The 26,652-nt window shown below is 44.3% G+C and overlaps 1 protein-coding gene across 1 annotated transcript in view; it reads left to right on the plus strand.

The window, feature by feature from the left end:
• Nucleotides 1-26,652, plus strand: part of LOC124619494 (zinc finger and SCAN domain-containing protein 22-like) — a 745,754-nt gene that overhangs the window by 397,517 nt on the left and 321,585 nt on the right. The gene's annotated exons all lie outside the window — the stretch shown is intronic.

Raw genomic sequence — 26,652 nt, forward strand, 5'->3', positions numbered from 1 at the left:
CTGCATCCAGGAAGAGAAACACTTGTGTAAACCACCTCAAGGTGAAAGGACACACGCTCAAAACGGATCGTGGAAAAAGATAGAAGTGACTGACAAAAATAAAAAATAAATAAAATATTGCTCTAATTTGCCTTTTATTTGGGTTACTTGAGCAAGCAGTAAAGGAAACAAAAGAAAAGTTCGGAGTAGGTAATAAAATCCATGGAGAAGAAATAAAAACTTTTGCGGTTCGCCGATGACATTGTAATTCTGTCAGAGACAGCAAAGGACCTGGAAGAGCAGTTGAACGGAATGGGCAGTGTCTTGAAAGGAGGATATAAAATGAACATCAACAAAAGCAAAACAAGGATCATGGAATGTAGTCGAATTAAGTCGGGTGATGCTGAGGAAATTAGATTAGGAAATGAGACGCTTACAGTAGTAAAGGAGTTTTGCTATTTGGGGAGCAAAATAACATGATGGTCGAAGTAGAGAGGATATAAAATGTAGACTGGCAATGGCAAGGAAAGCGTTTCTGAAGAAGAGAAATTTGTTAACATCGAGTATTGATTTAAGTGTCAGGAAGTCGTTTCTGAAAGTATTTGTATGGAAGTGAAACCTGGACGATAAATAGTTTAGACAAGAAGAGAATAGAAGCTTTCGAAATGTGGTGCTATAGAAGAATGCTGAAGATTAGATGGGTAGATCACATAACTAATGAGGAGGTATTGAATAGAACTGCGGAGAAGAGGAGTTTGTGGCACAACTTGACTAGAAGAAGGGATCGGTTGGTAGGACATGTTCTGAGGCATCAAGGAATCACCCAATTTAGTACTGGAGGGCAGCGTGGAGGGTAAAAATCGTAAAGGGAGACCAAGGGATGAGTACACTAAGCAGATTCAGAAGGATGTAGGCTGCAGTAGGTACTGGGAGATGATGAAGCTTGCACAGGATAGCGTAGCATGGAGAGCTGCATCAAACCAGTCTCAGGATTGAAGACCACAACAACAACAACAACAACTTGTATGAGAATATCAGGAAAGAAGCCACGTAGAATACCGAGCTAAAATTTTAAAAAGAATCGTTATCATCAACCTTTACGTAGCCTTGTGCACAGTTTCTGACTCATTACACGTCTTGTATAGTCAAGCCTCTGTTCTCTCCCTTTCTTGCTGTGGTATTCGTCTCACTGCAGAGGCTTTTTTCCGTATTCTTCAACGTAATCTGTTGCAGGTGTTATCTAAACCCCATTTTCAATGGTTTCATTGTGTAGTCCAGAAGAGCACATCTATTTTTTTTCATAAATTACGTTGCAGTGGATATTGAGTTATCTTTCCTTGATTTACAGTTGTTCATAGTTCGATAACGTATGGAAAACGCATACATTTCTTTGGCAGTTCAGAGCTACATATCATTACACATTAATCTATTGTACAAAACAGTTTGGAATCAGACACATTATGTAAGCTTTTAATTCATTTAGATAGAACTATATATTGTAAGACACAGAGTGTTATGCTCAAATACTTCGATGTGGATGCTCTGTAATTGTTTCCAAGGGCATCAGATATGAAAGAACTTTTTATTCCCTACTGGAGTGGCACAGAAGCAATTGATGAAGCAGAATTTCTTTGGCTGCAGTGACTGTCACGAGTGGTATACAAGTAAACTGTGCTTCCCCATGTATTTGTAGTTACTTATATATGGTTTCCGTCATTTCTACACTACCTTAAAGTATAGGCTTTTACCGCATTTATTTCTTCATGACATTTTACTTCAAGGTACAGTGCATTTTCGGAACGTATTTCTTCATTATTGTTTTCTCCAAACGACGCTGCATCAAAACGTTTTGAGAAATGCGTTCTAAGGAGAGTGTACTACTATTTTCAATAGTAGCCATCCCCTAAGCCATCAATTACAGGCCATTTTCACAGCCTCTCATCACGTTTTACCTACGTGGCTCAGCGTATACAAACAATTCTCTTTTCCATGACAACAGGATGTTAAATATTTGGTCCTCTTTAGTCGGCTAAATTTGCGATAACGATCTGAAGAAATATTTACAAGATTTCAGCCTAAGAAGAGTTACACTCTGGTGTGGTACTGCGAATGGCCACCTACGAGTAGAAAGTGCCGACGGAGCTGTTGATCGGGAAGACTCCGTCAGTGAAAATCACCGACGAGCTGTGCAACCCACATGCGGCACACCTTCTCACGTCCTCTTCCTCAGAAATTGTTACCTTTTACCGCCCACTGGAAGATTACGCTTCGCTCGCCTCGGCAGTAGCGACACTCTTGCTAGGAGTGCAGCAGTAGCGGCCCTGGTGGCCAGTAGGCCTACTAATTATGTTTCCATTACGGGCGCTCATGTAATGCTGATGCGAGCGCCTCGCCGGTGGCCTGCTTTACGAGCGCCGCCGCCAAGTCCCGAAAGAGAGTCCGACGCCCACCCGAGTCGGCAAAAACCAGCGGCCGCGGCTCGTCGCTGGTCACGGTGAATAGCGCCACGCGGCGGCGACAACCGTTGCCATGGTAACCGGACTCCTAACGACACCGGTAAGCCGGTGAGTCAACACACTATTTACGTACAGCGGATGGACAAAAATATGAAAACACCTAATCACATCAAATTATCTTGCCGAATACTATATGGGGAACACGTTAGCATTCATAACAGCTTCCAGCTGCCTCAGAATGGATAGATACAGGTCCTGTACGGTTTCCAGGGGAATATTATACCCCTTCCTGAAAAGCAGTGCCAAGTTTGATGATGACGGAGGTGGATAGCGATCACAACCCCTATTTTCAAAGGAGACGGCAAAGGCTCAATAATACCGAGAGCTAGTGACCCTGGTTGTCAGGGGAGATGCAACAGTTCCTCCGCGTGCAAACAAAATCAATTGCGGACTACGTGATCTGTGCAAACATTGGCGACGTTTTCTTGGAACACAACATTTCCACTGAGCAACAAACGTGGTATTATACGATAGACCTGATCAACCAAAATCCTTTGCAGTAATGCGGCCTTCCAGAGCACTAATAGGGCCCATGGAATATCACGATATTACTAAAAAAGTCATCAGCGGAGCCCCCACCATTTTGTGATAATTGTAGCTGTCTGCGATGTGATTCGAAACACACCAGGGATATTTGTCAACGTGCGTCATAATCTTGTTCGCTGATGTTATGCTTGCATTGAGGTTGATGGCCGTCAGTTTCAGCACATTCCTGAGGTACAGTAGAAATGGTACGTTCATTGTGTCAGTGATGGTATTTGCAGTTAAGTGTAACTAACGTAAATAAAAAATTACGCAGTAGTGTGATTTTATTCCTATTACCTCCATAAGCTGGCTTCTCCGACCCAAGGTTCCCTACCTCCAGTTGTTAAGTAGAGCATCTTCTATGTCCTGTTAAATTTTTGCTCGCTCTTACGGAAACACCCTGGTAAAAGGAAGCATATCAAGAGTTATCACATTTATTATAACTACGGACTGCACCTGTAGGTTATGCTGCCCTCAGATTTCCTTCTTACATCGAATTAGTACGCATCTGCAAATAGACACGGCAGGCCGCGGTGGCCGTGCGGTTCTGGCGCTGCAGTCCGGAACCGCGGGACTGCTACGGATGCAGGTTCGAATCCTGCCACGGGCATGTGTGTGTGTGATGTCCTTAGGTTAGTTAGGTTTAAGTAGTTCTAAGTTCTAGGGGACTTCTGGCCTAAGATGTTGAGTCCCATAGTGCTCAGAGCCATTTTTTGCAAATAGACAACCCAATCACCAGATATGCAAAGTGGCTACCTCCGCGTCTTCATGCACACATCACGTCAACGACTTGCACATAGGAATTGATGCTTGCCACATCACAAACGAAGCCCATATTGCATACTGAGCACCTGTAGTCCGAGTTACAAACTTGGAGAGACGCTCCGTCCGCTGATGTGTGTATGTTTTGAGTATATCTTGTAGTTTTTGCCCAATCTTCTTCTGAACCTACGGCAAGAAAAAGGAATAAAAGTGAGATAGTGTTAATACTTCCATCCTTCTTTACCTCCTCTGCATTACTGCAGATGACGTGTCACTGAGCACATTTGTACTGTGCATTCAGTACACGTGAGGTGCCTAGTTGTTTCCACTGCCCTGTGTGGAATACATAAGATCTTGTACACTTCACTGACCTGCTGTCTTCATGATGATAATGTCCCCAGCGCAGAGAAAGCCTTTTTCTTGAGGCTGAAATTAACTTCGCAAGGAACTGCTGCTACGAATAAACTGTAACTCATTTGGGATGCCACTCGCGTTTTTATTGATATAGAGACGAGAAACTGTTCTTGATCACAACGTATTGAACATATCTTTCCACAGTCATTATATCTGGCTAAAATAACATGAAATACATCCAGCCACAGACAACATGTCTGTCTACTGGAACCGTCAGAACTGGAGAATAAAATTACATGAATCAAATACTACTATTACAGACAATATGTCTGTACCTAGCGACGGTCGGAACTGTAGTAAATAAAATTGCATGAAACAAATACCGCTATAACAGACAACATATCTGTCTACTGGAACAGTCAGAACGGGAGAGCCGGGCTGCCCGAGACACTTCGCGCGCCAAGCCAGCAAGGCGTGACCCGAACGCCACCGAAGTGCATCGGCAGTAATATCGTCAGTCTTTTGTTTTAGTAATACTTTGATTTTAATAATTTCGAAATGACTGATTGATAGCTGGCTGTTGAGAGATGTTTATTTAAAAAATGAAGTTATTTAGATGACAGGTTTAATTAATAATAGCAACAAAAGTTTAACGTTTTGGCGCCCCAACGCCGAACACAGCAGCCAATCACAGAGCAGCGGCATCATGCAGGCGGTCTTTCTCACGGGAATGGTACCGAATCTAACATCTGTCACCGGTACCTCATCCTACATTGCGTCATCTCTATGCTTCTTGAATCTCCACTGCCCTGGGAATAGCTTCCTTGAGCCTAATATGATGGCTGAATAAGCCAGAAATATTACAAACCCCAGGAGGTACTTATGAATGTATGTCCTACCAATCTCCCCTTTGGAAAACGAAACAGCGGGAAATATTCCTTTCATGTTGTTAATTCTACGACGTTAATTACGAGTGCATTAATGTTTCGATATAAAATTGGTAGTCAGAAGGTGAATGCCGCTTTTCCTTATCCCTTCTTTGCACTTTGGCTACGGGAGCCACTTGCAGAGGCCGTACGCATCTACAGTTAAGACGCGACACCTACTCACCGACGTTGTGGCAGATCAGCAGTTGCGTCACGGGCGGTCCCACAGGAGCAGCTCCGAACAGGAAACGGCGCGCAGTGCAGTGACCCGACTCCAGGGCGGCAGATAATTTCGCGACCGTAAATACGTCACCCGTCGCGCCTGCCCCCCACAGCCGTCATGCAGATAAGGAAGAGCCCGCGGCAGCCGGCGGGCTAATTCTGCTGTCCATATTTAGACGGGGACGGCGCCTGTTAGTCAGCGCGGGACAGTGACATTTGAATAGCGGACTACAATAGCAGTTCTTAACGTACGATGCTTATCGCTTTTCGTAGAGAAGCGTACGTCTCCGGTCGGGCATAAATAACGGGGCCTCGCCGCATGGAATTACCGTGCGTAATCCGGCGGCCAGCTTCAAAGGGCTGCCGCGGAAATTCTGGGCCCTTTGGTGGCCTTAGCAAATGTCAATTGGGACGGACTTGCTGCGCCGTATCTGCTTTGGATGTCGCTTATCTGCTCGCGAAACGAGCTCAGAGTCCCTTACCCGAAACGGGAAATGTCTTCGTGCGCGATGTGAAGTATGGAAAATCACTGAACATGTGTCGCGACGTGTGTGTCGTTCGTTACGTAGCGGATATACCGTCACTAGGACTGTCGGCTTCCTCAGTTCCTACTTACACAAAACCTTATTACAAACTATGGTTCAACTACCCGGCTGTACCCCAAGGATGGATGTGGAGCGGTGTTACAGACGTCTGATTTGCTTGCCGCCTTTTGATGATATACATTTCATGGCAGCAGCACATCACGTTACATGCATTCTGGGATGACGAAATCATACTTCCCAAGAAACATTTTATGCTTTCTGGACCGTGAAATGGGAACTGTATGCCACTCTTTCCCAAACAGAACAACAATTCCAGAACTATCGTGAAGGGAGCAATGATAGAATAGGAAGCAAATGCGCTGATTCTTTTAACAAACGAAAGACATTAGGTGCACGATCATAAGGAAGCCATAGATAGAACAACTACAAACATGACGAAGTCTTTTACAATAGACACGTGGCCCTCTCTACCACACTAACTACATAAAAATGTTGCCAGGAACTCTATACTTCTTCTCAATAGTTAGCTCTTTGAGTTAGTAGTTTGATTAGTGACGTGATTTAATATACAGCTTATGTGTAACAAAATTTCAAGTAGGTCATTAAAAGCTTAGAGCAGCCCCAAGCCGCATCTAGCTCTCCGTTCTTGCCTTCTTGCCCTGTTTTTCTGTACGCAGCTATATATTAATTCTACGACAAAATAGAAAAAAAAGAGCGCACCACAAAGGAAATATCCAAATGCGACGGAAATCGGTAGGTGTGACTTATCTTCTCCATCTTCCTGCGTTACGGCCTCTGTAGGACCACGGGTAGCCCCTTCGTGGACTGCATTTTCCTCTTCTTCTCCCAGAATCTCTTCATTCTTTCTCTTCTTCTCTCCCGCTCTTCTTCAGAGATCTTCAGTGTCTTTTTTTCCTATCGGCTCTACTAATCTTTTCCTGTATACTTCTCTATCGTTGATCTCCGGCACATTGGTCGGTGTACATATGTTCCTCCAATTTTCCTTTCCTTCCCTAGAGAAGAAAATATGTTTAACGGTCAGTACGAAGAAAGTTTATTTAAATAAATACACAGACGAAGCCTGAATTAATTGTAGCCAATTTTTTCAATTACTTTAGTACGCTTTCTGCATATTAAGCCTTAACGAAAATGGGAGAAACTCCTTTGGTATCCTTAAACTGTGGGTCAGATGGTACTACTGAAGTATGAGCACAATGCATTTAAGCTTTTGAGTAGTAGAGATATTTACAAGTATAAGGCTAGAAGTTATAGTTTGCTATATCCTACAGGGAATGACATATTGGAACGGGAATGAGTGAAAGGTCGATGCAACGAAATACACTTAAAGAGCCAAAGAAACTGGTATAGGCACGCGTATTCAAATACCGAGATGTGTAAACAGGCAGAATGCGGCGCTTCGGTCGGCAACGCCTATATGAGACAACAAGTGTCTGGCGCAGTTGTTAGATCGGCTACTGCGGCTACAATGGCAGGTTATCAAGATATAAGTGAGTTTCAACGTGGTGTTATAGTAGGGGCACGAGCGATTGGACACAGGGTCTCCGAAATAGCGACGAACTGGCGATCTTCCTGAACGACCATTTCACGAGTGTATAGTGAATATCAGGAATGCGGTAAGACATCAAATCTGCGACACCGCTGCGGCCGAAAGAATCGTTCAGCATGACAGAAGTGCAACCTTTCCGCAAATTGTTGCAGATTTCAACGCTGGACCATCAACAAGTGTCAGCGTGCGAACTATTCAACGAAACATCATCGATATGGGCTTATATACTCGTGTACCCTTGATGACTGCGCGACAAAAAGCTTTACGCCTAGCCGGCGCCCGTCGAAACCGACATTGGACTGTTGATGACTGGAAATATGCTGCCTGGTCGGACGAGTCTCGTTTCTAATTGTTGTATCAAGTGGATGGACGTGTACGGGTATGGAGACAATCTCATGAATCCATGAACCCTGCATGTTATCAGGGGAGTGTTCAAGCTCTGTAATGCTGTGGAACGTGTGCAGTTGGTGTGATATGGGGTCCTTCATACGTCTGGATACGAGTCTGGCAGGTGACACGTACGTAAGCATCCCGTCTGATCACCTGCATCCATTCATGTCCATTGTGCATTCCAGAAGGACAATGCGACACCTCACACCTCCATAATTGCTACAGAGTGGCTCCAGGAACAGTCTTCTGAGTTTAAACACTTCCGCTGGGCACCAAACTGCCAAGGCAGAAACATTATTGAGCATATCTGGGATGCCTTGCAAGGTGCTGTTTGGAAGAGATCTCCACACCCGTGTACTCTTACGGATTCATGGTGTCAGTTCCCTCCAGCACTACTCCAGACACTGGTCGATTCCATGCCACTTCGTGTTGCGGCACTTCTGCGTGTTCACGGGTGCCCTACACGATATCAGGCAGCTGAAGCAGTTTCCTTGGCTCTTCAGTGTTGTAGATGTTCAATGTCTGCAGCAAATTTTATTCCCTGACGCTGAAGTAAGTCCGAACACCTATCGGGGAAGAGACCACTGCTGCTTGCAGCATCTCCGGAAAGCAATTAGGTTAGCTGTCACAACATTTTTTTTTTATCAGTAGTCCTTCACCCGCTACAGTACCAAGAAAGCTGCTCAACCACCACACGTGCGTGCTGACCCTGTAACAGTTGCACGCCGCTCACTGTGCGTTGGGAGGCAGGAAAGGCGAGCGGGGGCGGACAGCAGAGCAGTCAGTGCCTGGCCGGCCGGTGAGAGCAGAGCAGAGGGTAGGTTCTCAGTGAGTTATGAGCGCCGGCCACGGCTCGCTGCCCGGATCCGGCTGGCTGTGTGCTCTTGCTTAAAGCACTCGACAGGGCTCACCCGCCATAATGCGATTACGATTATGCTGAAATATTATTTCCAGTTTCGACCGCGTAGATCGAAGCTCCACAGCCAACAGCCTTGGACGAAAGTGGAGCCCTTTCTCAACTCTACGGCTAGTTCCTTCTGAAATCTTCGGGTACATCTTAAGTCAGCAATGTAGTGCGGCAAGAGTCTCCTCTTCTTAATTTGTGACTGGTTTGATGCGGCTCGCCACGATTTCTTTCATGTGCAAACTTCTTCTTCTCTAGAGGAGCACTTACAGCCAATGCCCTCAATTGCATGTACTCCAATCTCTGCCTTCCCCTACAGTTGACCCTGTTCAAAATGTTCAAATGTGTGTGAAATCTTATGAGACTTAATTGCTAAGGTCATCAGTTCCTAAGCTTACACACTAATTAACCTAAATTATCGTAAGGACAAACACACCCACGCCCGAGGGAGGACTCGAACCTCCGCCGGGACCAGCCGCACAGTCCATGACTGCAGCCCCCCCCCCCCCCCCCCCTAGACCGCTCGGCTAATCCCGCGCGGCCGTTTCACCCTGTACTTCTCCCTCTAGTTTCTCCAGTGTATCTTAACAATTGTCTTATCATCATTTCTCTTCTTCTTATGAGTGTTTTCCACATGTCGCTCCCCTCGCCATTTCGTGGAGTACTTCTTCATTTATTATCACTCGACATTATCCAGAAAATCATTCTATAGCAGCGCATCTCAAACTCTTAGATTCTATTCTGTTTCGCTTTCCTCACAGTTCGTGATTCCTTCCGTACGATACTATGCTCCGAATATAGGTTCTAAGAAATTTCTTCCTGTAGGGCCCATCTTTGATCCCAGCGCTTTTGACCAGGCATGACATCTTTACCTTTGCTAGTCAGATTTCTAAATCCTCATTGCTTCGTTCGCCATGTGCAATTTCGCTTATAATATACCAGAATTCCTTCACCTCGTCTTCTTCGTAACGCCCAATTTTGATGTTGTGTTAATCGCTAGTCCCATTTCTTCTACTCCCCGTTACTTTCTTCAGTCCATATTCTTTGCTCAAATTCAATCCATTGAATCGACACTGCAGTTTATTCACGTTTTCACGGAGGATAGTCTATTGAGAAAACGTAGATCTGTGTCAGCTTTAACGAAGAGGGGAGGGTACACCCGGAAGATGATACAATATTTTCTTCGACGGGAAAACCTCAAGAAACGCAAAGAGGTGAAGATTCCACACAGGGTGTTAAAAATTATTGTGACTTATGAAGCAAGATTATAAACGGCAGAAGTCAGTAAGGTGGTAGGGCGATGAACACAAGTCGGTAACCACCATATAGTGAGTGATAACGATACACAGTGTATCAGGTACAGTTTTGCTTCCTCCTATTCCACTGGCGAGGGGGAACGAAGTAAGATTAGGGTTTGACGTCCCGCTCACTTCATGGTAACTTGAGACGTAGTACAGACTTGGATTCATTTCAAAGGACCCATCCCGACAGGTTCGTCAGGTGATTTTGGTAAATCACAGAAAACCGAAGCCTGCTCGGCCGGACATGGATTTGTCTCGCCACTCTCACACACACGAGCCTATTGTCTTACCATAGTGTCACCTCGCTCGGTTATTTTAAGGAAAGAAGAGCACCAGTAAGCCTAATCCTCTGCATTGTCTCGACTTCCTCTGACTCCAATCGTTGCGATGTTCCGGAGAAGATTTCCAACTGTTGTCCTCTCCTAACGATACTAATAACAACGTATTGCACTTTTGTACTTGTGAGCTACCTAAAATATCCATGCAAGGTTCTGAAAGGCTCTGAGCTAATTTCAAGCTGTGCTCTTCCTACAATCACTCTTGAAGCAAACAAGAAGGTAATCTTCACCTAACTCATCTAGAGAAGCTAGCTGCGTAGCGACCACACACACGTAACATCTACATCCGTACCTTGTAAAACCATGTGAAATCCATGTCAGGGGGTATTTCTGACTACATTAGCTGTTAGGGATTCTTTCCACTCCATTCACATATGTAGAGCGGAAAGAATAGTCTTCCCCCCCGTAATTAGTCTAATATTGTCCTACCCCCTCCCAAATTCTAAGGGAACGATTGTAGACACTTGTAATATATTGCTAGATTACTCACTGGTTTCTGAAGCTTTTTTTAGCAGGCGTTAGTGGGCTAGTTGGCATCTGCCTTCACTGTATCCTAGTTGACGTTTTTCGGTATGTCCGTGACGATCTCACAAGGGTCAAACAAATTTGTGACCACTCGTACAGCTCATCTTTCTATACATACAATATCCCCAGTCAGTCCATTTTGGTTCCACACAAATGAGCAATATTCTACGGCGGCGGCGGCGCATGAGCTTCTTCTACAACTGCACTCGATGGTTTGGGCACTTGGGCCTGCCGTCTTTACTTTTCACTGTCACCTCGTTCTTGGTCTTTCTACGCCCCTTCTTGGATGATACAGCACTGCCTGACGTGGGATTCTCTATGGGTTCGTCCTCATCTTTTATTTTATTCAAGTTTTTCATTAATATTGTAAATATCTCATTCACTCATAATATCTTCATTTTTGTACGGTCTTGCCTGGTAAAATCTTTCACTTTCTTAAGTAATCTCATTTCTGTTGCTTGTCGTTTACTTTTAACGGTTTTTTTTATCCATCAAAATTTTATCCATAAAATTTTAAATTTGTTTCCTGCCTTATTATGTTCAGACATGTTTGGTTTATCATTCTCCGTATTGACTGATATTTGTCAGCCTCATTTAGTGTCTCCTTGTCCATATCATAGCTTACGTTGCATCATAAAAAAAATAAAGCTAGAGACCTGCCCAAGTGACGTATTATATATCATTATACAGGGTGATTCAAAAAGAATATCACAACTTTAAAAATGTGTATTTAATGAAAGAAACATAATATAACCTTCTGTTATACATCATTACAAAGAGTATTTAAAAAGGTTTTTTTTCACTCAAAAACAAGTTCAGAGATGTTCAATATGGCCCCCTCCAGACACACGAGCAATATCAACCCGATACTCCAACTCGTTCCACACTCTCTGTAGGATATCGGGCGTAACAGTTTGGATAGCTGCTGTTATTTCTCGTTTCATATCATCAATGGTGGCTGGGAGAGGTGGGCGAAACACCATATCCTTAACATACCCCCATAAGAAAAAATCGCAGGGGGTAAGATCAGGGCTTCTTGGAGGCCAGTGATGAAGTGCTCTGTCACGGGCTGCCTGGCGGCCGATCCATCGCCTCGGGTAGTTGACGTTCAGGTTTCATAACTAACTTTTTTCGTAGGACTCTCCATACAGTTGATTGTGGAATTTGCAGCTCTCTGCTAGCTCTGCGAGTCGATTTTCCTGGGCTGCGAACAAATGCTTGCTGGATGCGTGCTACATTTTCATCAGTCGTTCTCGGCCGTCCAGAACTTTTCCCTTTGCACAAACACCCATTCTCTGTAAACTGTTTATAACAACGTTTAATACACCACCTATCAGGAGGTTTAACACCATACTTCGTTCGAAATGCACGCTGAACAACTGCCGTCGATTCACTTCTGCCGTACTCAATAACACAAAAAGCTTTCTGTTGAGCGGTCGCCATCTTAGCATCAACTGACGCTGACGCCTAGTCAACAGCGCCTCAAGCGAACAAATGTACAACTAAATGAAACTTTATAGCTCCCTTAATTCGCCGACAGATAGTGCTTAGCTCTGCCTTTTGTCGTTGCAGAGTTTTAAATTCCTAAAGTTGTGGTATTCTTTTTGAATCACCCTGTATTTGAGTGGATGGGGTATTCCCCATGATGGGATATGAGTTTACTTTCGACTGTTGATAAGAGAAGGTTTCATTCTATTTTCCCTAACTGATGTAGTTTACACGCTGCTTTTTGTAGCTCATCTCCACTTTCTTCCAAAATTGTAGCATCATCTGCTTACATAACGACATTAACCTGTATACGCGGATTGAAATTCTTTCTCCAGTTCTTAATGAAATTATTTATACAGGTTGCAGATACTTTCGTATGTGGTATCTAATATGTACACACTTCAGTGCTTTTTTTTCTGCGTCGAACAGTGTTCCCACAACAACGTCACAAACTTCACGACCTGACGTTTTCTGCACGGCTCTAACTGCGCCATTAAGTGAATTGCACTTCTCAGTATAGACTAACTGTTTTGCGTCTATTCATCCATACTTCAAACCTCACATGCTGGCCAGGGCAAAAGAAGCATTAATGGCTTGTGCTTGCCACAAGTACTTGAATGTACTAACCAACCTAAAAACATAGGACTTGCAACAGCTATAATTATTAGTCTGCAAACGACATCAATACTGATGTTACGTTGTCCAGTTCACTGTCTTCACTCACCAACAGACATCTTCACTTATAGACATTAAACATTTTATATACATTGAATAAGGTTGCAGTGGTTGGTAGCGATTTCTTATGTTTTATTATCACCGACTCTTAGTATTATTTTTGTGTCTCGTATAAGCTTTCTATAGTTCAGTAACATGTCTACAATATCCAGCTTTAGTCGTTACGTCCCATAGTTTCTTTCTGTTCACACTGTCAAAAGCTTTCTCAAAGTCAATAGAAGCTACATGTAACACGTTTATAAACCATTTCCTCTACCTTACAGTGCCTACCACTCCCAACACATCTGCATCAACATCTACATCCATACTCCGCAAGCCACCTGACGGTGTGTGGCGGAGGGTACTTTGAGTACCGCTATCGGTTCTCCCTTCTATTCCAGTCTCGTATTGTTCGTGGAAAGAAAGATTGTCGGTATGCTTCTGCGTGGGCTCTAATCTCTCTGATTTTATCCTCATGGCCTCTTCGCGAGATATATGTAGGAGGGAGCAATATACTGCTTGACTCCTCGGTTAAGGAGTGTTCACGAAACTTCAACAAAAGCCCGAATCGATCTACTGAGCGTCTCTCATGCAGAGTCTTCCACTGGAGTTTATCTATCATCTCCGTAACGATTTCACGATTACTAAATGATCCTGTAACGAAGCGCGCTGCTCTCCGCCGGGTCTTCTCTATCTCTTCTATCAACCCTATCTGGTACGGATCCCACACTGGTGAGCAATATTCAAGTAATGAGGAAACAAGTGTACTGTAACCTACTACCTTTGTTTTCGGACTGCATTTCCTTAGGATTCTTCCAATGAATCTCAGGTTGGCATCTGCTTTACCGACGATCAGCTTTATACTATCGTTCCATTTTAAATCACTCTTAATGCCTACTCCCAGATAATTTATGGAATTAACTGCTTCCAGTTGCTGACCTGCTATACTGTAGCTAAATGATAAAGGATCTTTCTTTCTATGTATTCGCAGCACATTACACTTGTCTACTTGCGTCAATTCGTTGCAGATCCTCCATCCTCCTGAATTTCAGTGCAATTTTCCATTGTTACAGACTCTGGATATACTACAGCATCATCCGCAAAAATTCTCACTGAACTCCCGATGTTATCCACGCGGTCATTTATGTATATTGTGAATAGCAACGGTCCTACGACAGTCCCCTGCGGCACACCTGAAATCACTCTTACTTCGGAAGACTTCTCTCCATTGAGAATGACATGCTGCGTTCTGTTATCTAGCAACTCTTCAGTCACACAGCTGGTCTGATAGTCCATATGCTCTTACTTTGTTCATTAAGCGACTGTGGGGAACTGTGTAGAACGCCTTGCGGAAGTCAAGAAACACGGCATCCACCTGGGAACCAGTGCCTATGGCCTTCTGAGTCTCGTGGACGAATAGCGCGAGCTGGGTTTCACACGATCGTCTTTTTCGGAACCTATGCTGATTCCTACAGAGTAGATTCCTAGTCTTCACAAAAGTCATTATACTCGACTAGCTCGACCAGCTGATGTGCTGTGATTAGGCGAAGTGACAGGAGAAGAAACAGTGTGACTCGGCAGTGTATGCACGTGAGGAGCATTGAAGGTCTAAATCCTTCGCGCGACACTCGAGTTCACCTGTGGGTTAGACGCGTCAGCTTCCCTCTAATGCCCGTAGCTGTGGAACGCACCATCAGCTGCGATCCACAATACGACTGTGAAAACGTTTCACAAAAGGCGTACAGTGGCATGTATTTACACTGTGAAGAATCTGTGTATGTGTGTGTGTGAGAGAGAGAGAGAGAGAGAGACAGACAGACAGACGCCAGTAGCGGACAGAACGCGGCTTGACAGGGAAATGACTGGAATTAAGCGGACGCACATTTTCCGGCTGGCTCGTTATTACGCGCATGCGCGAGCGCGCGCACCGTGCATAATTTGTACAAACCTAGCGGCGGCCAAATAAGCCCAGCGGTTAATAGCGAAGCTGTTACTCTGCAACTCTGGCCACAATGGCGGGCGCTCCTTTTATTTGGGCGGCCGCGGCTGCCTATCTGCTCGCCCTTTGATAGGGACGCACCATTAGAGCCGACTCATCAGCGCCGACCGCTGGCCACAATGGCCGCCAGTCATACGGCGGAGTAGCGGCGAGCACGTGACCGTGCAAATCGGATCGGCCGCCGCCCAAAGCCGCTTCCGTCTCCCTCCGCCGGTACCGCACGATTCGGCACGCTTCCAGGTGCTACATTCACTGCTGCAATTGTACCCCGCCAAACGGTGTGTTGTACTAGCAATCGTACCAGAATCACTCCGCCATTCCGTCCGTCCTCACACACGCAAACCCCTGTGAACTACATCCTTGCAAGCTGTACTGGCGCCACTGTAGAACTGCTCTGACAGCTGTACTGGCGCCACTGTAGAACTGCTCTGACAGATACGTCATACAAGGAGCTGCTGCTTGGAACAAGTATGAGAGCTATGATTGATTACAGTGAAAATAAACAATCGTCAATAATATGGCCCACTACAGTTTTAAAATTTTTCGCATCGTAAAAGGAAGGCACAACCTGGTTTTGGGACATGTGTCCCATCTTCAGGTGCATATACGAGGTGTATTCGGAAAGAAAGATACGAAACCACTGTGAAAATCCGATGAAGCTTCACATAGATGTGTTGGACAGTGTCTCTAGTACGCCCATCGATCGCATCACGTCGCTCTTTTCAGTTCTAAGCGCACAGTAAGCACTTAAAGATGCCTAGAAAATAGTGTCTCCCGCCAACCACGATGGTCTGGTGAGAAATTCCGCCTGAAGTTATGCAGCCCACATCACATAACTGTCATGCGTTTTCTTCTTCAAAACAATTCTCAGACGCATTCTACAGTGGCAATAAAATGGTTCAAATGGCTCTGAGCACTATGAGACTTAACTTCTGAGGTCATCAGTCCCCTAGAACTTAGAACTATGTAAACCTAACTAACCTAAGGACATCACACACATCCATGCCCGAGACAGGATTCTAACCTGCGACCGTAGCGGTCGCGCGGCTCTAGACTGTAGCGCCTAGAACCGCTCGGCCACTCCGACCGGCAGGGGCAATGAAGATGCTCCTGCAGTGTTTCAAGTGGAAGTGTCTGATTACCCACAATAGAGCCCATAATTGGGCCCCTCTGAGTTTCATCTCTGCTCGCATGAACTGCTTGCTACGAAGACAACGTTTTGACACAGACAACTAGCTGCCTGTCAGCATAGAGAACTGGCAGAAAACACTGGCGGTTGCCTTCTATAACGAGGGCATTGGAAAGCTTGTACAACGCTACGACAAACGTCAAAGTCGGATCGGTGCCTATGTAGATAAGTAAGATAAGTAGCTGGAAGTTATAGCTAACTGTTGCGGATAAAGCATTTTTGATTTTCACAGTGGTTTCCAATTCACCATCGCTCGGACCTTACTTTTCGAATATGCCTCGTAAAATATGAGCCCATAAAAGTCGAATAACAGAGGCTCAGTTACGTTAAAACAAAGTATTCCTGGTACATGGCATAAAACGAGAGACTGTCACAATTCCTAGGCCTGCTAGAAAGATTATTAGAACTCAGGACGAAGGTCTGGGCATAAATGCCGTGCCAAACATGGATGTGCATAAGATAGATAGGCGGCCTTTCAAACACACTGTTGCATACACACCCATCAGGTCTATGCCAAACACGCACCAAAGGTGAAATACCGGGAGATTCATTGGTCTCTGGCCTAAGGTTTTTTGGAGTATTTGTTTCGTTGTACTGTCCTTGTCCATTTCGTTTGTCAAACCCACTGTATATTATACAAATATCACTATTTGGTGTTGTCTGTGTCAAGTATGAACGTACTCATCCTCACATAAAATGAAAGTATAATTAATAACAAGACCATCAAACTAAGACGTAATGCACCCCAGACAAAACCTGACTCACGACTGGTCTGCTAGCGCGCTAAATTACAATAAGTTCTTCTGTTACTTGAGGTTCGAAAAAGCAACGTCAGTTATTTCATAAAACATTTAGCTTCAAACAAATTTAAAATAGAATTAACACGAATAGGTTTTGCTTCCGACAAATGAGAGTGTGCCACCTACCTTCTCCGCCGATACATTAATATGCTTACTTGTATCGCTTCGGACACCGCTAGACCCTTGATGGTGAAAGTAGTACATTTTTCGCTCATTTCAATGTCTTGTGCTTATTTACGGCATGCATGTATCAAAGCTTGATGGGTTTCCACCTTACTAAGCCATGTGACGACTGTACCGTTGGCTACTCGCGTGTGTGAACTTCTTTGACGTGAGTTTCACTGGCAAACTTTAGCTGCGTGCTTCCGGCCTTGGGTGATTGGAAAAGCCGAGTCTTTCTTATCCTGTTCCTGCTCTCTAGATCGCATTCTGCTGCACTCTCACTTTTAACAAACATGAAGATGACTCTTGATAGCCGAAACTGATCATGAACAAAATGTAAATTTCGATCCAGACGACGAATCAAATATACTGTGAAATTAAATTGAGTTCTTGATCAAGATTCGATGTTTCTTGCCCAACGATTGGTTGCTGAGTGATCTCACTTGCCTGGTATGTTCGGCAGGAAGGATCAATATCACCTATTGGTTAGTTACCACTTGACGAGGCGTTCTAGTACGGATAGATGCATGCGCGGTAGCCGCAGAGGTGCATGCAACTCGACGCCGTGGGAAACTATGCTCGCAAGCAAATCTGAGCGTGGCGTGGCGAGAGCAGATATACATCAGGGCACCCATAAGTGATAGCACCTGTGTGTGTGTGTGTGTGTGTGTGTGTGTGTGTGTGTGTGTGCCTGCTGCTACCAAGCGGGGGAGGTCCGCCGCGATTCGCGTGATTTAGGTGCGGCTGTTTATATAAAGCCGAACGAGTTATTAATATTGGACGTAAAACCGTCCGCCTTAATGCCGCGGGTGATTAATCCACGGTCCAGTTGCGGCAGCAGCGGCAGCAGACGCTACAAATAACTTGCGGCCATACGGCGCGCGCCGCGCGGGGTGTCCGTGCTTTATCGCCGCTCAGGCTGACTTACAAGGGCGAGTCCGCACCCGCACACCGGGCTTTTCTGTTTCCGTGAGGACGCCGTCGCCTCTAGGTTGTTGTGCCCTCGTCAGAAAGGTGTCAACACACTGGACCTGTAGAGGACAGGGTTATACCTTTACGTGACTAACGAACACTCCAAGTAGCTACAGACCGATCGAGGTGGTGCAGTAATTACGAGACTATACTTTGTAAGGTAGAACGAGTAGATCCAAGCCACTGGAAACAAATAACGCCTCTTTTTGTAATATTAGCCACTACGACTGAAGGCACCGTGAGTCCTATAATATAATAAAAAAAGACTTACTCCCCTTTGGTCACTTTTTGCGTTTTTTTGGATTAACACTTTCGACGTTTTTTTACAAATAATCTTAAAAATCATACCTAATTATCGCAGTTCATCACCAGGCTACCATTCCGTTACGAGTTTTAAGCAGGGATGAACATTCTGTTAAGAGCTTACTGACGAAATGTGATCTCCAGTAGTTATATATGAATCTGAAGACGATTTGTAGCAAAGGTCCAAATCGGAAATCGGAATAAATATGAAAAAACAAGATATTTACACTTGGCAACAACTCAACAGGTTCAGGACACTTATGTCGGTATGTCTTGAGCTGATAAGCGAAATACACACTCATCGCCCCCCATCCGTACATACAGCGAGCAGATGGTTTACTTTTTAAAGCACACCAGCCTCCCGCAGAAAGCCGGCCGAAGTGGCCGTGCGGTTAAAGGCGCTGCAGTCTGGAACCGCAAGACCGCTACGGTCGCAGGTTCGAATCCTGCATCGGGCATGGATGTTTGTGATGTCCTTAGGTTAGTTAGGTTTAACTAGTTCTAAGTTCTAGGGGACTAATGACCTTAGCAGTTGAGTCCCATAGTGCTCAGAGCCATTTGAACCATTTGAACCTCCCGCAGAAGCGTAAAACCAATTTTTCATACACATCATAGTTCTTGCGTTAACGTCTGAGAAGTTTTGCAGTTTATACATTGTTTCTAGCTATCTATTCCCTGGAATTGCTCAATCTTGTTAGTTCAATTCGAAGAGCAAAGGACGACAGTAGACTAACGTTTAGTTCCTCCGCCATTAGAGGCACTAGACGCGGAGCGTTTACTAAAGTAGGTAAGGATGTGACAGGTAGTTCCCATAGGACATTCACTTGAAGCGATTTCACAGAACTGTGAGAAACAAAAGACGCGATGTCCGGATAGCGACTTTAACTTCTCGCTTTCTGAAAGCAAACCCTTTGCCAACAAGTGCACCAGCTAGCTTATAATGTGCCTTATAAGGCGATCCATGTGTCATCCTTTTCCCTGTACTTTATAATTTTTCTTCTATCTTAAATTCACCTTTGCGGGCAAAACAAAATCGGTAGTTTGAACCACGTGTTTCCGCGTCAGCCGTCGACAACGTAACCCTAAAGAGACTAGGGCAGAGTACGACTGTCAGCCACAATCGCTGTGTTAACTGGTAGTCGCACTGCTTCCTTCGCGTGTTGTATAATTAATTGCAGTTTCCAATGTGTCCACACAGAACGACAAAAGACAGCGGGAGACCATTTGCATTTGTAATCCCTACATTAACATGTGCATCTGAAACGGTGCCAGAATCCCCACGTGGTAGGACTACAGTATGTTTAGCTCAGACCTACATGGTTCTGCTTTTTTTGTCAAGGCGGGGGACTACTTACGGTCTGGATTCGACCAACGACTCGCTATCAACCGTACGAAAGCTACCAACCACGAAATTTGCTCTATTGGCGTTTTTATTTGTTGACCATTTTAACTGTGGGGGACCAGTTCTCTTCTGCCTTCTAAACCACAAATAAATTAAACAGATACATAACACAGATAAATTATCTGGGAGTAGGCATTAGGATTGGTTTAAAATGGAATGACCATATAAAATTAATCGTCGGTAAAGTAGATGCCAGACTCAGATTCATTGGAAGAATCCTAAGGAAATGCAGTCCAAAAACAAAGGAAGTAGGTTATAGTACACTTGTTCGCCGACTGCATGAACACTGCTCACCGGTGTGGGATTCGTACCAGATAGTGTTGACAGAAGAGATAGAGAAGATCCAACGGAGATCAGCGCGCTTCCTTACAGGATGATTTAGTAATTGCTAGAAGTTTCGAGAACATACCTTCACCAAGGAGTCAAGCACTATATTGCTCCCTCCTACGTATATCTCGCGAAGAGACTATGAGGATAAAATCAGAGAGCTTAGAGCCCACACAGAGGCATACCGACAATCTTTCTTTCCATGAACAATACGAGACTGGAATAGAAAAAAAAACGTTCAAATGTGTGTGAAATCTTATGGGACTTAACTGCTAAGGTCATCAGTCCCTAAGCTTACACACTACTTAATCTAAATTATCCTAAGAACAAACACACACACCCAATCCCGAGGGAGGACTCGAACCTCCGCCGGGACCAGCCGCACAGTCCATGACTACAGCGCCCTAGACCGCTCGGGACTCGAATAGAAGGGAAGACCGATAGAGGTACTCAAGGTACCCTCCGCCACACACCGTCAGGTAGCTTGCGGAGTATGGATGTAGATGTGGATGTAGATTCCCGAAAAAAAGATCGCAGTGACGCAATCACTCAGGCATGTTTTACTTTGGCCTCAATTCCATCCCCTTTTCTCTACTGTATATAGACGCATAAAACAAGATAAAGGGTGGTAAAAAAGGAAAGTTTTCATTGATAGAATACGTCCTCAGGTATCAACGAATCATGAATTTGGTAACTGAGAAAAACGTGGACGGAAAAAACTGTAGAGCCAAAATAAAGTTTGACTATAACAAGCAAGTTCAAATGGATGTAGGCTAGACTAGTTACGAAGAAACGAGAAAATCAAAACAGGAGTTCGACAAGGAGACGGACTGTCCCCAATTCTCTTTAACTTGGTTTTAGATAAAATAGTAAAAACATAGGAAAACATATTGAAAAACATAGGCACAAAGGGTATAAGCATGGGCCAAGGAAAGAATAAATTTTAAGTGAAATGTTTAGCCTTTGCTGATGATATGGCATTGATAACTGAAAACCGAACAGACGCAACAGTTGCGCTTGATCTGTTACACGAGATTTCTGAAAAGACTGGGCTAAAAATATCTTATGAAAAAACCGAGTATGTAGAACACAAACATAATACAGAAAAGTTTATGAAAGCAAAGTATGGAAAAATTAAAAGAGTTGATAGATTCAAATACCTGGGGGAGTGGATCCAAGCCAATGGACTGGATAACACAACAAATAAAGAAAGAATAAAATAGTTGGAATTTGCATATAAATTAACACAAAACTACTACAATAAGAAATCAATATCCATACAAGCAAAGATTAAACATTACAATTCAGTTATTAGGACACAAACAACATATGGATCCGGTTGCCTAACATTGACTAAGAAAGGCGAATTAAGATAACTAGAAAAAAAGAGAGAGAAAAATATTAAGAAAAATTCTAGGTCCTGAGAAAAACAAGGAAAATAGGTGGATTTAAAGGAGAAATGAAGACCCATACAAAAATACAGAAAAGATCACAGATACAGTGAGGAAGAGACGGCTAAAATTTTATGGACATTAAAAAGAATGGAAGAAACACGGATTACAAAGAAAAATTTTAATTACGTTAGTAAGCTGAAAAAAACTGTAGGATGTATAGAAGCAGTAAAGAATGACGCCAACAAAATAGGTGTTACAGAAGAAATAATACGTGACAGGAATAACTTTAGGCTACTTATAGAAAACGCAAACTATGAGAAAGATGCGCCAAAACATCGACCCAAGAGAGTGTGGACAGATGAGCAGAGACGAGCAGTTGGCGAGAAAATGAAGAAGTACTGGGGAGATCGGAAGAAAAGAAATACTATAAGTCTTAAGTTGTATGCGGTCCACAGCTGGCTAAATTCATAAATAAAATTAAAAAAAAGAGACGAGGAGACTTCTGCAGGCCTATGGAGAGCTGTTCCAAATCAGTCTCTCGACTGTGGATCACGGCGACAACCAAGAAAAATAGCAAGAGCAATACTTTTTTTTAACGGACGCTCTCTTGACACTGCACTGTAAGGCGACAATATTTTTTTTGCGAAGGGAACGTAATCGTCGCCTTTTTTTTAAATACCTGATTCATCCTTTTGAAACCTCAAGCATCGCTAACGCCACTGTTATGTTGTCGCCGAGGCTACCGAGCAGAAATTTTCAGCCTGCTAACAGAATAGAGCAGGGATGACTAAGTTACATTTAATAGGAAAGCCACCGGACCGGATGCCCTGTACCGCCGCCACGTAACGCAGTATAGAAAAGCATTCCAGGTACCCTTTGGGAAATGTGAAGAAGAGGCTGGCTGCTCCGCAAACAAACAAAGCGGTGACGGTCGGGGCAAAAATTTTGGGCAGTGGACCATCGCCGGCGGCGGGTCTTCTTACGGCGGTGCGCTGCGACCGCCCGTGACGCGCCGGTGTCAACGCTTTTCTGCTCTGCCGTGGCACGTTCCACTCGGCTGTCCCCATTACGATAGCGCAGGTGGCGATTACGCCAGCGCGGTGCGTCGCCGCCACCGGACAGGAGTCGGCGACCAGTCGTTACGTGAACCACCAGGCAGCGGACAACGGCCGGACAGTCCTCAAACTGAAAATGTATACTTCCGGGCTGCTCACCATGTATTTCACTGCCGAATGCGGTGAAATCATTGTCGCTGGCTTTCTTTCCACAGGAAGAAAGTTCACAGGAAGATAATCCATTCGTACTTCAGGTGTATCGATTGTAACACTCCACCCGTCAATTATCTGGTTTTGGTGTTTGTTCACCCCAGGTAACTGACTAACAGATCAACAGAGAGTGCAAAACTGCCGCAATGTCGGATAACGCAAAGAAAGTAATAAGGCCCTGTGACTCCTGATTGAACTGCAGTGGCAGTGTTGACATTAATTGGTTCACAATTGATTCCTTTTAATTAAAAAGGGGTGCACACTGATGTTATATTCAGCTATTGAACACCAGATGCAAATGTTGAACATAAAATTAATTAAGAAAGTGACTTGGGATTTCAACTACTTGATTGGAAACAGATGCAGTCAATTAGCACAGATTTATTTTAACTCACCACCTTCAATCATCACATTACATGACTCTCCTAACAGGCAGTGGTAATAAATTGCGTTTCCTTGGAGTAAAGCGCGATAAATCAAAAGTAATTGCTATCGACTGACCCAGGCGTAATGCGAAGTGCGAGAAGAATTCTACAATACACGGCCCATGAATCCCTCACGGAAACTTTGTCCACGTAATCCAGCAAATTAATCAGTGGCCGGAGCGGGCGCAATATCATCGAATTCAGCGTGGTGGAGGGGTGTCATTGTGCGGATGTCGGCCGACCTCGTGGTGCTGCCGGGCTGCGCTCGTCTATTCACTCCTAGCTATCTTGCTCAGTACATAGCTGAACCAAAGCTTCCTATCTCCAAGCTCAATGGTTCCATTTGCTAAGTCCTAAACTGCAGAGATGCTCACTCTTTCTCAGGCAAGCTGAGTAAAGAACGCCACGTCTGCACTCTAGGCAAGCTGGGAATGGAAGAACTCTACGGAGACTTCTCACAGTCCGCTCTTCGCCTCGGTTTCCCCTCCAGCAAAATCACTTACACCAACTGCAGCCCAAGTCGCGTTAATTATGCATCGCTTCCCAGTACCGACAAATGCCTGCTCTGGGAAGTGAACAAATTCCCACAAAATTTCCCTTCTTCTCAACTTCTGTTATTTAGCTCCTCCCAGGCCACCCATCAAGGTTACTGTCTGCACACCAAATTTTCCAGAATTCTGGCTCCCAGCAGAGTACTTCAAATTCCTTGGTCCTACATTCCCATCGGAGGCGGGCGTATTTCATTCTGTCGCTCTTCACCTGATTTGCTTCACACTCTGCGGACCATGAATTCAGTGTGAATTTGCTACAGTCATGAACACGCATATTTTGACCTCTGTTGACCGCTCCACCGTAGCTTTGTGCGGCTTTCTCGCATGTTCCACAGAAAACAGGATGACGGACATTTATCAACAGGCACACAAATTCTCCGTCTGTTTCCCGGTACACCAGCATGGAGTCGGAGTCAACCACCCACTCAGTGTCACTCATCTTAAGGCAGCTGAAGGCCGCACCCCGTTACCGCTTTCTCAGAGCTTGAGCCGCCCTAAGCTGCCTATTCTGCCTATTGTCACTTCCCTTAGCCGCTCCCCCAGCGGCCACGGTCAATTCTGAGTACTTCCTTGGGGTAAACTAGCCTCCAGTAAATCGACGCATTTCCACGAAGTTTTCATGTCATGTGAATTACTTTAAAACCATCACCCGACGTTAATTATTCCAATACGTCCATACTATACCCTCTACAAGATGCATTGTGCTTTGTCAGTCATTTTTGTTCAGCCCTACTGTTCGCTCAACGTGAGTTACGTGATCTTTAATGACTTCATGCAAGGGGCATAGTTCTTGCCATCTTACACCACATCTACCTGGGGCCACTCACTGATTTTGCGGGGTGGTTGAGGTACAATCGGGTGCCAGATTGCACATAAAACCCAGAATATGTTGTCGTGTAGCCCTGGGAACTGACTTGAAAAACGGCAATGTCCACAGCATGGTCATCATGACGATGTCGAGCGAAGAGTAACACTCCACTACCAAAGACGTTGAAACAGTTATCTCAGTTTATGTTTACGGCAACCTGAAGGACTAGGTCTTCGTCGTTAATCAGTGAACACCCCAAAAACATCACAGAACCACCTCCGGCGTTAGCTGCACTCTCCACCCACTGTGGGGTGAACGACTTAGTTAGTTAGTTCAAAAATGGTTCAAATGGCTCTGAGCACTATGGGACTTAACATCTGAGGTCATCAGTCCCCTAGAAGTAAGAACTACTTAAACCTAACTAACCTAAGGACATCACACACCTCCGTGCCCGAGGTAGGATTTGAACCTGTAACCGTAGCAGTCGCGCGGTTCCGGACGGATAAGCCTAGAACCGCTCGGCCACTGCGGCCGGCAGTTATTTAGTTGCTTACATGGTTGCTTACATGTTCCATATGTCATTTGAACAGTGCTTTTAAGGAAACTGTGTGGAGAAATTCTGACTACATTATATTTATCGTTAGCGTTAACATTAAACAGCGCATTATTTTTAAGTCCCACTCATGTAACTACACTTAAAAACAAGCCTTTCTTCAGGCTACCAGTTTCTAAATAGAAATTCGTCCATGGAATAAGGAGTTGTTCAGGAGAAATGATTTTACGTTGCATTTAAAATCTGCTTAGCTACCTACAGACATTTCATGTTACTGGGCAAATTATCAACACCTTTGGTGCTGCATAATGAACTCCTTTCTGAGCCACCGACAGCTTTAATAATGGGTAATAAAGGCTATACTTCCCTCTAATACTGTAGATATGGACCTCTCGGTTCTTCTCAAATTGTGATGGATTGTTCACGACGAATTTCATTATTGAAATATATCTAATGTGACAGAGCAGTTAAAATGCCTAGCTCGCTAAAGATGTGCCTACATGACGTCTATGCTGAACACCATATATTATTCCCACTGCTTCCTTTTGGTCAATCAATACTTTCTAAGTGGTGAGTTACCCCATAAAATTATTTCATAACACATTATTGAGTGTAAATATGCAAAATATGTCAGGAGTTTTATTCTTTTGCTTGCAAGATTAGGAATTATACGAAGTGCAAAAGTGGCCGCACTTAATTGTTTGAAAAGCTCAGTAATATGCTTCTTCCTGTTCAGCGTCTCATCAGTATGTACATCTAAATGTTTGGAGCATTCGACCCTGTTTACTGACGCCTGCTCATGTACTCCACCAGTTGTTGGTATATCTCTATTTGCTGCACATAACCGATTAAAGTACGTTTTTTCAAAATTTGGGAAAAGTTTATGTAGTGAACGCCATTTAATAATTCTTTGGAAAACATCTTTTATGTTCTCTTCTGTTACTTTATCTCCAGTGGGATTTATTTCAACACTAGTATTGTCTGCACCGGTTAACAGTTCTGCTTTTGAATGTTAAGTGGAATGCAATTAACACGTGTAACGAATATGGGTGGACCCATATTTGAAACCTGTAGGACTCCCTTTGTGATTATTCCCATTCAGTAAAATTTTCTGCCCATCAAACCCTGTTTGCATTATTCAGTAGAACTTTTTGCGTTCTGTCTATTAAGCATGATACAAATCAGCTGTGTGTAAAGCCATGAATCCATAAAACTTCTGTTTTTACGAGAGAGTATACTGCCTCGGAAAGATTACAAAAAAGTTTTGGGACGTCGGTGCACTCGAAGCTCTGCACCATTCGAAAAGGGACAAAGTCGCGACGCGTTGAAGAATATAACACACCTTCAGTCAGCCACAGCGTTGTTCTAAGTTGTTTGGGCCTTTGGAGAGATGCAGCTTTCTGTGAAGCTGCGACAGATGACCTTTTGCTGGATACCCGACTACAC

The sequence above is a fragment of the Schistocerca americana genome, chromosome 6 (genome assembly GCF_021461395.2).
Source record: "Schistocerca americana isolate TAMUIC-IGC-003095 chromosome 6, iqSchAmer2.1, whole genome shotgun sequence".
NCBI lineage: Eukaryota > Metazoa > Arthropoda > Insecta > Orthoptera > Acrididae > Schistocerca > Schistocerca americana.